This window comes from Varanus komodoensis, unplaced genomic scaffold (assembly GCF_004798865.1).
Source record: "Varanus komodoensis strain SLA01 unplaced genomic scaffold, ASM479886v1 scaffold1, whole genome shotgun sequence".
NCBI classification, from domain to species: Eukaryota; Metazoa; Chordata; class Lepidosauria; order Squamata; family Varanidae; genus Varanus; species Varanus komodoensis.
Genome location: NW_025335268.1, coordinates 34,068,680 through 34,080,838, shown reverse-complemented (window position 1 = coordinate 34,080,838; position 12,159 = coordinate 34,068,680).

The window sequence follows — 12,159 nt, the reverse complement described above, 5'->3', positions numbered from 1 at the left end:
TCAACTCCCATTTTCATGGCAACAGTCAGGAATGTTGAGATTTATTGTCCAAACAGCTGAAAGGCAGGAAGTTGCAGAAGGCTAGTGCAGATGATACAGAGTTAGCTGGAACATAGTTTGGTAGCTTCTGATGTTAAGCAGCTTCATCAGGGCCACCATACATTGAGTAGTCATGACAATAGTCTGCAAGCTGTCGGTCCATGTGGGCTCCAATCCTTGTAGCACCAGCATACGCACAATTAGCTTAACATGTGGAAGTGCTACCAAAGATGGCTTAAAGTCAGGAGTGTCATGTGACAAGCTTAATTCAGGTTGAAGCATTATCAACCCTGGTGGTGGACCAGATTTCCTGGGGTACATTTTTTTAATGCGAAACCTCAGAGAAATGACAAAGCGGGCTAAAAGGTACTCGAAATGGGCTGGAGTAAAGCAACAACCATTTTGATAAGGAATCTGAACCAAGAGGATGGGGACAAAAGACAAAAGTGAACTTGTTTTCTTCTTCCACTAGGTTCTTCCTATAACTACTCCCAACACAACTGTTTGGTTTTGAGGTAGCAGCGGAAGTGTGTTTTCTGCAGTACTTGCTTTGTAACAGTTCCATGTTGAAACTACACAGCAATAACATACTAGATAAATATAGTTCCTACTCTAAAAGAATGAACTTTTTCTTTTTGGCATATTAGAATTCTATCCTGTGCTACTCTTGAGTATTGTGTTTCTTCTCTAGTCTTTGGCAGATATCTTTCTAAACATTGCTCTCTGGGATCCTGTAGTGTAGTGGTTAAGAGCACGGGACTGGGACTCAGAGGATCCGGGTTCTAGTCCCCGCTCGGCCATGGAGCCAACTGGGTGACTTTGGGCCAGTCACAGCCTCTCAGCCCAACCTACCTCACAGGGTTGTTGTTGTGGGGATAAGATGGAGGAGGAGAGAAGATGTAAGCTGCCTTGAGCCCTTTGTAGGAAAAAGGCAGGATATAAATCGCACTATAAATAAAATAAAATAAATCCTTAAACAGAGATGCCAAAGATTCAACTGGAACATTTATAGGTGCAATTTCCCCCAACTATTAAACTATGGCCATGCCTTGTAAGCGGAGGACAAATTCTTGAAGGTCCAAAATCCAAATGCTTGCAGGCATTCTGTTGATCTACGCCACCCCAAAGGAACTGCAGTCAGGACACCAAAGATTATTCTGACAAAGGAGTGTTGAAGAACATCAACATGGAAACTCCTTCCTCAGAGGAGTAAATAAATGTGTAGGTGGGAACTCCATAAACCTGGGGTGCAGAACCTCAGAGCTGGAGGCCAAATCTATCCTACCTGGTGTCCCAGTATAGCTCTCAGGGGTTCACCAGATTGCTAGACCCCCTTTCCATGGGGGAGGGTCTCCTTTCCCCTAGTTTCCAATTATTTGGCCATGTTGGCTTCTGTGCCATTTCCCCCCGCCCATTATATAAAGTTGAAATGACTTCCCTAACCTTTAAGATCCAAAATGTAGTGGTATATTGTGATATTTGGTCCCACCCTGGTTGTCTTTGGCCCTAGTCACTGTGGGTATGTGTCCCTCTGCACAAAGAAATGCAGCCCACAGACTGCAAGAGGTTCTGCACCCTGACTTAGCTAGTGGAATGCCAGTTTTAAACTAAACTATGGTGTTGTCTTTTGTATTTTTGGCTCCATCCCTTTTCCTGCAGCCCCATCAACCATTAAGATATATGTCTGAGAGTTTCTCAGAAATGGAATTCAGTCCAAAGAGGTTCTTTCTATACCCCTGACATCAACACTCAGTTTTGAACTGGACCATCCACAGTTGAGAAATGGCTATGGTGCATCCACATTGCAGTTTCAAGGCATGGGAGCAATCCTGGAAATGTCCATTTCTAATGCCTAATGGTGGGGGGCTTAAAGCTTAAGCGCCTCAGATGGCCTTCCAGGGCAGTGTGCCATAGTCAGCAGGTCTAGGTGGGCTAGCTCTGCTATAGACACTCTTGCCAGTGTTTCAGGAGATCAGGAGTGGGGCACAGTCCCCCGATGTGTTGCATGGTGTAAGCTGGAGGTGTTCTAAAATGTGCAAATTGCCTGAAGTGTAGCCAGCTATCTGCTACGCCGATCGACTCCTTTAAGAGAAACAGCAATGACCTAGGAGGCCCTTTCCTGGGCAGCTGGCTCCGGAAAGCATGCTGAGGGAATGAACAGTTCAGTCCTGTGTTCCATGTAAATAAATGTTGCTGCTCTGATGTTTGTTGTTCTACCTCACTCTTGGTCTCAACTTCTGAAGCAGAGGACAATGTAAGATTTCCGGGGGAAATGGATGCCTCAGGCAAAAGCTACACATGACAAGCATAGTTCAGCACCACTTCTTTATTTCTGTTTGACAAAATGCAGCTGTAGAAGCTGCAAATGAAAGAGGGCTCATAAAACTTTTCATTTGCTGCCTTCGTCCTGCCCCCCCCCCCCCATGCTTTTCACCCCTCAAGTGATATCCCAGGATGGGCAGAAAGTAGATCTCCAGATGTTTTGGACTGACTATTGGCCCTTTTGGCATGGGCTTCTGGAAACTGAAATCAAAAACACCTAGAGACCTACTTTTTGCTTTTTCATTTTTGCTTGAAAAATTCTGGAAGTGGATTGGGCGGGCTGGCTGGTGCCCTGAACTGGAACACTCCAAAATGCAACATTTTCTTACAACTTTCCCTTGTAATCCATAGTCAGGTGGAAAGAGTTGGAAGGACGGCCTGGAAAATGAGAGGTGAAGGCTGCATGGGAGGGTTAGCACAGAGGCATCATAAATGGATGCAACAACATGGAGCTGGAATGGGAGCAGGAAGGAAAATTAGGAGCAAAGATGGAGACAGGATGGTGCAGCTGAGACTTCCTAGGAGGCAGAAGGGAGGAGAGGACAAGACACACCAGAGGGCACTGACTAAGAAATGTTCCGTGGCAGAAGCACTACGGCAATTTCATCAAAAGATCAGAGGAATGGTCCTGTCTTCATTTGCTGTTGGATGAGCATCCCGTAGCTCATCAGCATGTAATATTTATCCATTGTAAAACTTGCCCCAGCTGGAAATATCACAGGACTCTCCGCTAGGAAGTTGGAGATCTTCCCATACAGGCTCAGCCAGCTCTGTTTTTCTGCAGTCCACATGCCTGGATAGATGCAAATATAACAATAACATTTACTGGAGTGCTTTGAAATAGCATGTCTTCTCAAACGATCCAACTGTATTTTTAATTGAATTTTCATCAAAGACTTATGAAACAAGGTTAGTGGCAATTCCTGTTATAACCCTGAAAGAAAAGAGGCTGTGTAAATGTACTTTTGGAGATGAAACAGGAATAACACCCAAATCTCCAGTTTACGTAGGGCAAATGGGTTCCTGCTGACCACCACTTGCTGACAGAGTTTCATCAAGAAATCCATCCCTCTGGCAATGTTTACAATATTTGTTGGAAGCTAGCTTCAAACTGTGTAACAAATAACAAAGTACAGGCATTTTAGGAAATGCAAGAGGCTTGATTCATAATCAGCCATTCATTGGTGGGAGGGCTCTTTCTCTCCCATTAGTAGACTGGAGAAGGTAAGTGATCTTCACTGATTCCCATTTTCCCTTACATTCTCTTATCCCTACTGAAAATTGGCTGCAGAAAATTGGGGGACCCTCTGGTGTTGTGGTGGGGGTTGGGGGGAGGGAATGTGGAGTGGGGGGGAATTGGCAAAGATTGCCTGCTCCTTTTGGCCAGCAGAAACATTCCGAGCTCAGGAAATGCTTTCACCAGCAGAAAAGAAGCCAAATCCAGCCCTGTATGGTCAGTTATATCTCATCCAATTCATTAAAGTTATTTACATCAAATTCAGATTTCACAGTTCCAGAATGTGAACCTACCGTAGCCTGTTTTTAATACAAAGAGTGATCTGAATTTCTTCCAAATATGGGATCAAAGTTCTCATGCTTCTGAAGGAACTTGGAACTTCCTTTTTACAACTAATTCTTGTTTTGATGCAATGCACTAACACAACGACCCTCTGGAACTTAATTTTTGATGTCTCTGATAGGTCTATAAAGCCTATCATGAGATCTTGCTTGCTAATGCTTGCTTGCTTGCTTGCTTCATTCCTTTGTTTTGGAGTCTATTGAGTTAAATGTGGTTTCCTTTCATGCTCCCCTCCTTTTTAGCAAATTACATTTAGCACCTCATACAGCTCTTTAGCAAGTTTCAGTCTAGCTCTATTCCCACTGAATTCTTAGCTACTGGTTGGGCTCTTGAGCTGTTGTGCAACATGTTATGCAAACGCATCTCTGAACTTCTTGGGGGACTTTTGTCCTAGCAGCTAAAGGTTGTGCACCCTTGCCAAGAAGGTTTCTTTGCAGCTACCGGAATACAATTAGAATGTTCCCTTCTGCAGTTAGCTTAATTAGAAAGCTTGCATCTGGCCAAATTCTTCCTTTCAGAATGTGGTGGTTGTGAAAAGGTAATATATTAGGGGACGAAAAGGAAAAGACTTTTCAGTGTTACCTTTGAACATTTGCCTGTACTCGTTTGCTGCTTCTTAATGGGGGTATCTCATTTTCAATGACTTGCTGAACGTTTGTACTCTCCAACTCCCTTCTAGAATGTTTGTTTTCCAGCAGCTTCGGTGTGTAGCACCACAATTAGAGCTGAGCTACAATTCCTCATGTTCTCTGTGTTTTCAAACTAACATTTACCCCTGCATGAAAAACCACGACCCTTTCCAACCATTTTCTAAAACCGTTCTCCATCCCCACTCCTAAATTTTCGTCTAGATTTAGAAACAGGGCACTATGCTCATAATTCATGGTGTGATCATGCCTTACTCCAGAATTAAATCCTTGTTGACTGTACTGGCTGTCATTATTTTATTTAGCTAATCTCCATGGCTGGAACAGGGGAAAATATGGAAATTTAACTGTTCAATAAAGATCCCACTATTAGTTTAAATTTCATAACAACCTTTAAAAATCATAAAAAATTTGTAGAGTTCTGCACAGCATACATAAAACATTTTGCTAGGTGAAAGGATTTGTAAACTTCTGAATGCTTTTCTTGCCTCAAATATGTTTTGACCCTGGAATTACTGGGTTCTTAAAATTGGTGTAAATATTTACTAAAGTTCATATCATTTTAATACATCTAAAATAATAAATCAGCATTCTATGGGCATGCATAAAAGACAGAATGGAACATAAAATCAGATGTCCTGTCTGGTAACGAAATACAACCTATTTAATAGGCATGGTAACATAATCAATGGTTGCCTTGACCTTGATAATATGAGACTCAGAATAATCACTATTCCATGTGTGGCATTTCATGTGTGGCATTTCATGAGATAATGAATTTTGAAACTGGCAGTCCAATCCTATGTAACTTTAACTGGACTAAGTTTTGTTAAACTAAAAATAACTTATTTCAGAGTAGACACATATAATATTGTACTGTAATTTATTTTTGGCAATTTTTGAAAGCTAACTCACAAAATTTGCACAGAAACTTGCACATAAAACCATCCATTCGTGATAGTTAAAGTGCCTGGTTGACTAGCTATCCTGCTTCACCAACCATTTGAAGTTGGTTGAGAATGTCAATAAGCTTGTGGGTAGAGCTGACCTGACAGATACTGCATACTTGGACTTCCAGGAAAGTATTTCCCTCATGAAAGGCTTCTGAGGAAACTTAATAGTCATGGTCTTCTGATAGATTTGTAACTCATTAAACAACAAGTAGAAGAAAAAAAAGGTAGAAGAAAAAAAATGGTAGAAGAAAAAAAAAAATCAAAGTCTTCACAGTGGAGGAAGTATGAAGAAGAATTCTATGAAGGTTCTGTATTAAGACTGGTGAGTAACTTTTTTGTAAATAATCTGAAATTAGGAGTGATCAGTGACGTGGCAAAATTTGCAAATGATATCACATTTTTCAGAATTGTAAAAAACCCAAAGGGACTGCGAAGTGTTGCAAAATATATTTCCAGATGGTTGGCTAAACTATACATGAGGTTCCACTTAAGAGGAAACATTTTCTCACTGGGCTATTTTTTTTAATGTAAACATACACCAGCCTGAGCTGGCAGTGACTAACCAGGTGAGAGCTATTGGGCAAGCTCACAAATCGTAACAACCCAGTCCGTGAATAAGCTGTACTTAAGAATAATGCAGCTCATTGTGGGTTGTCCCCCCCACCCTTTCCCTCTTAATCCTCCTGTAGGTTTCCTGGGGGACTCCATGTCACAACCTGAACTGTCTGTCTTCCCCACCATAAGTCCAAGCCCGGTTGCACTTTCTGTGGTTTTCTTCCCTACCTTACCCCCACCCCTGTTCCTTGCCTTTTTTGGGATTGCTTCTTGTGATCTCGAAGTTGACAGCTAGTGGCAGCCCCTTCAAAGTGCCCAGGCAGCACATTGGAGGGGCTGTCACTGGTTTGTGGCCCCCATTAAAAATGCAGCCCAAATAGTCACAATTTTTTCTTATGGTTTGTGTCAGAAGAAACCAAAGACCAGAGTGATCTTTCCTTCAAAATGCAGAAGCAATAGATCATTCTCTCCAAATGGCAACTTGAAGTAGCTTTCTATGACTATCTGTGTGTGTGTGTGTGTGTGTGCGCGCGCGCGCGCACATGTGTTTTGGATAAAAAGGGCAAAAGCATCCCTTTGTTTTTTTAAAAAATGCCTCCACTTGCTCAGTTGTGGAGATTTGAAGACTAGGGTAAGGTGTCAGTGGCTTGTTTGGGGATTTATGCCCCCTCCATGGCAAGAGCCTCACCTATTTTCCACATTCCTGAACTAGTCCACATTCTGGTGCATTTTTTTTTTCATCCTCTATATGCACAGGAAGGTGTAAAAACGCATCTCAACTACTCCTTGGGAAAAGGTCCCTTTTCAAAGGGATTCTGATTGGGTTGTTTTATTTTTAATTTTTTAAGTTGGAGACTTACTGTCATATGTCCAAATCAAAAACCACCCATTGCTCTGTTGAGTATGGGTTGCCATTGAACTGGGTTATTGACACAAGGATTATTGTGTTGTCGGAACCCATCCAAATAATACATCATTGTTGATCAACCACAAATCATCAATAGAATTGGTAGTTTGTTGGGTTATGAACTGTGGATTGTTTATCATTAACAAACTCTGGTTTGTTGGCGCACTTTGGTTCAGACATCATGATAACCCAACTTGCAATAACAACCCGTGATGCAACAACACACACTAAATCCATACTCAGCCCCTGTTGTCTAAACCCAGCCAATGAGTCTGCATGGACATAATAATGCTATTAGATGAATCTATAATAATGCCATTAGATGAATCTATGGTGCATCCGAATTTTGAATACTGTACTGTTCTGCTAACAACTACCCCCTCCAAAATTATATTGTAGAGGTGGAAAAGGAGCAGAACAGCATAGCCAAAATGATTAGGCACTTGGTAGGCAACTTCAAGAAAGAGAGGTCTATCAATGGCTGCTTGTGATGATGGGATATGGAGCCTAAAGATTGGAATGCAGTACTCAGTTGAAAAACAGTTGCTTTGGGAGGGGAAAATTTTGAGGGAGGGTGATGGTCTTTATTTCAGGCTTGTGGGATTCCTGTGGGCATCTGATTAGTGATTGTGGAAAACAGAATGGTAGACTAGAAGGACCTTTGGTTTGATCCGATAGGACTCTAAAACATCTAAACTAAAATTTCTGCAGAATATTATGGAGACTTCTAGTTTTCAGTGGATCTGTATGATGCATTTAATACATAATTTCCTGGAGAAAGTTCAGGTACCTGGACAGGACCTGCTGCACAAACAGATTGCAAAGAATATGATCATGGCTAAAGGAGTATAAGGTATCATGAAGAGGCTGGGCTTTTCCCCAATCCTCAGAGACTGGCAGCCTTTTACAAGACTTTTGCTACTAAACTTCTTTCTCAGTTGAAAGTCTTCCAGTCTAAAGTAAGCACAGGGCCTCCATCTTGGTTTCTCTCCAAAAAAAGCAGTTCTTTCTAAATATAGAAAAGGTCACATTTTTCTATATTTAGTTTAGCTTCATTGCGCAGATCAATCAAATTGCAATCATGTTCTTCCAATTCTTTCAACACACGCGCACACACACACACACGTACAAATATCTTCTCATTAGATTAAATACGTATAAACCTGGGTAGGTTTGTTCCAGGCAGGCCACTAATGGACTTTATCAGGCAGATTCTTGGGATAATCTACACAGTGAAACAAAGTTCATTTTAATTTCTGCTTCTGATAATGGATGCTGACAAAGCCTTTGACTGAACTGATTTGGGATGAGGGGGTGAAGCTGTTATAATGCAAGCTGTAACCTTTATCTCATGAGACAGTGCAAGCTTTATACGCCAACCCTCCTGCTACACCTAGCAGTAGCAGTGGGATATCACAAATGCTTTCTTTAAATGAGCATTCATCAGGCTGTCTTTTCTGTGCCATATTCATTGCAGCCCCTGAGGGCCACATGTGGCCTGCAAGACAATGGGGCACCCACCCATGGTCTGTGCTGCCTGGCAGCAGCTCTCCGACATTTCAGGCAGGATTCTTTCCTCACCCTACCTGGAGATGCCAAGGACCGATCTGGAGACTTTCTGCATGCAAGGCAGCTGCTCTAGAAACACAGAAACAAAGCAAGTGAAGGGGTCTCCCAGGCCATCTAGTCTGACCCTCAGCTCCAGCCGGCTCTGCTCATGTAATCCCCAACATGTGGTTGTCCACTCTACCATTGAACTGTGTCAACTCTTTTACACACTTTCTTTTTGGTGCCTGGTCAACACCATTTCCCAAAGCAAAATGGTTTCGGAGGTAGCACTGGCCAGGCTAAAGCTGCACCTTAGGCTTTTTCTTGCTTGGCAAACATCCTTGCAAATGAGAGGTTCTTTTCCATTTAGTATATCAGATAAGAAATGGCACTTTGCAAAGTCAAGGAACAGGTCTAGCACCAGAGGTTGGCGACTGTGAGGCATCTGCTGGAACTCACTCCCATAGAAGGGTGCATGTCAGTCCCCAGAGTGTCCCATCCCTGTCACTCTTCCTTCTTGTCATTGCTGCCTGTGCACCTGCCCACTCTGCAAAACAGGTTCCCCTTTGAGCTTGTGTGGATTGGGCTCAAGGGAGAAGCAGGCAAATGGACAGTGGAAATTGCAGAAAGGAAGGTGTAGTAGGCACACTAGGGGAAAAGACACGTTGAGAATACCTTGCCCAGTGGCTCTCCAGTGGCAACCGGCCTGTACAAGTGAGCCATCCCAGAAAGATGCCATTACAGAGGGGAAAGAAGAACCTCTGGCTCTAGTATTTTTGGTGCCAGCCCCATGTTCTTTGTCATGTTATTCCAGCAATATTATTTTTGAATGTTCTCCAACAAAACCACAAAAGAAGAAATTCCTTGCCTGCTTAGTCTTGCACAATGCATTTTGTTTTGTGGTGTACGTTGAGGGGAGGATATAAATCAAACCAATTTATGTAACAGATCTATAGTTCAGCTCCTTATTGTTTGTGGAGTTTCTCCCACTGAGAAGGAATCAGCATGAGAGAGCATTTTGGAAAAGGAAGGACCTGGGCCCGGGCCTGGGTGAAGGCATTTAGGGACATACAAATGAGTTTTCTCAAAGGCACACTAAATCCCTCCCAAACTCTCCATGAAAACCCACTCTGAATGCATATTCAGTGGACCTTTGACTCTGCTGGTGCTGATCCTTGGCCTATCCCATTGGATGCTTAAGGACCATTTTGCTTCCAGCAGATAGACATGTCCCTGTCCTGCTTCTTTCTTGCAGAGGGAGCTGCGGGAGCTGCTCCAGGCTAGAGCTTGTGGGGACCAAGGCAGCATCAAATTCTGGTTGCTGCGAATCAGCAGTGGATCAAGACTCTCACCCTTGTGGGTGCTTGGGAGCTTTCCTGAGCGCCTGATTCATCATTGTAGGAAGCAGATGCTTATTTATAGGCCTTTGCCCTGATTCAAGAGGACTCTTCTTAGGTCTTCAGATGGGCTGTATAACATCAAGATGGAAGCATTGGTGGATGTCTATGAATGGAACTATTCTCTTCTGGAACTGTTCACCCCTCTGGGAATGTTTCCTTGAGCTGCGTGTCCTGGATCAAGCTTTCCACTCCATGACCCACTGTGGCCTTTGTTAGGGAATTGTACACATAAAGCTCTTGCGGATTGTCTGTTTGCAGGCTGCAATATGTTTCAGAAGCTATAGACGAATGCAAAGGGCAATAGCCTATTGTGCCCATGTCTGTCTAAATGCCAATTTAGACAGTAAAATATTGGCAGAGTATTGTGAGAATATCTACCATTTTCCCATTAATGGAACAATGAATGTGAATGGAATCTTGCTTTCTATGGCCAACAATGGGATATAGTTCATTCGGTCATGTTAATGGCTTGAAGCAGTGTTTCCCAATTTGGCACCCCCTGGACGTTTTGGGCTATAACTCCCAGCATTCGTGACCACTTGCTAAGCAGTCTGGTGCTGCTGAGAGTTAAAGAACAAAAAATACCTGCAGGGCATAGGTTGGCGTACAAAATTTGTTTTTCAAAAGTAGGTATGAATCCTACAATCTCAACTTCAGTTCCTTAACCCAGTTTTGTTATGAAAATTGACATCAGAGACAAAATCAGAGAGGAAAACATCTGGTAAAAGCAAGAGTAAGTGGGTGAAAACATCTGTGTTGGCCAGGGGAGATGCTGCTAGATTGATGAGCTGTGTCCAAATATGGGCCTTTCCCCCACCATTACTGTCCAATCAGGCAGAGCCTCTTTATAATGCTTCATGTCCAGCATATGTTTCATCTCCAGCTGGGCAATTTGACTCCGGTGCGGAACATGAATCTAAACAAAATCAATCAGTTAAAGAAAAAAATGTACTTTTCCAGAATCATAAAATGTGCTTTTAGCAGGAATGCAGTGTAACCGTCATTCATGGCTCCAATATAATTAAAAGATGTTAAAATGCTTGGAATATCTTCTTGGATCTTAATTCCTAGATTCTTTTCTGATTAATTTTAGAAGCTGGGTTTTATTACGGATGCTTGTGCTATTTTGGCATACTATCATGAGAAGTTACATGGAATTATCACCCTCTTCCTCTTCCTCCTCCTCCTTTTTGGGTACAACACACGGGGGGTGGGGGGAGAGAGAGAGAGAGAAGAAAGGCTATCAGATTTTCTGGGTATTGATGCAGGGAGAAAGCAACTAAGAAAAAGGAAGGTGTTCAAGCGACACCCCTTAACCCTATATACATGCAACTAAAACAAAACAACCCCACCTCTGCCTATACTTCCCTGCCTCCTCTATTGCATCCTTTATATCACATCTTTAAAGCAGGGGTGCAAAAAGCACAGCCTGGGCAGCCATTTCTGATGGCCTGCCAGGCCCACTGTGCATCTCCAGCATTTCCTTCTCCTTGCATATCTCTGATGTTTCAGAGATTGGAGACAAACAAATGACTCCTGCACTAGCGGTGGCAAGGGAATCCCTTCCATTATCCCAATCTCTCATGTGAAATTGTGGCAGCTGCATTTGGGAGGAGGTTGCAGCAGCTTTCTTTCCTCAGCACTTCTTAAGCCAGCAGCCCAGTTGCTGCTTTACTGCCAATAATAAATAAAGGAGCAATTTGGGCAGAGTCACTGTGGAAGGAAGTGGGCTGCAGCCTCCTCTTTGTTCCAGTGACCTCAGAGCAGCTCGCTCTCTCTCTCTCTCTCTCTCTCTCTCTCTCTCTCTCTCTCTGCTTTTGTTTCCCCACACCCCAGTATGTGTGTGTGTCTCCCCACTCAGTGTCTCTTCATTCCTGCCCAGGTCTGCACGCATCCATCGCTCCCTTCCAGTATGCAAGTGTGTGCAACTTCCAGACTTCTCTCCAAGCAAAACTGGATCTGACTTCCAGGGACCAAAAAGTGCTCCTGTTTTAGTCTGTGATTCGGGGATCGTCCAACTTTTGCAGCTTTTGGGCACAATGTTGAGCGGGTGTTGTGGGCTCTCTCACAAAATAGCTGCATGCATGGCCAGTCGGAATACATACTTTTCGTAAAAGGCTAATTAATGAGGCTAAAGGAAAAGTCATTTGCCCAAGAACCTACATACAAATCTGAGACAGGGGCTGAGTTGCAAAACACAACAGCTTTT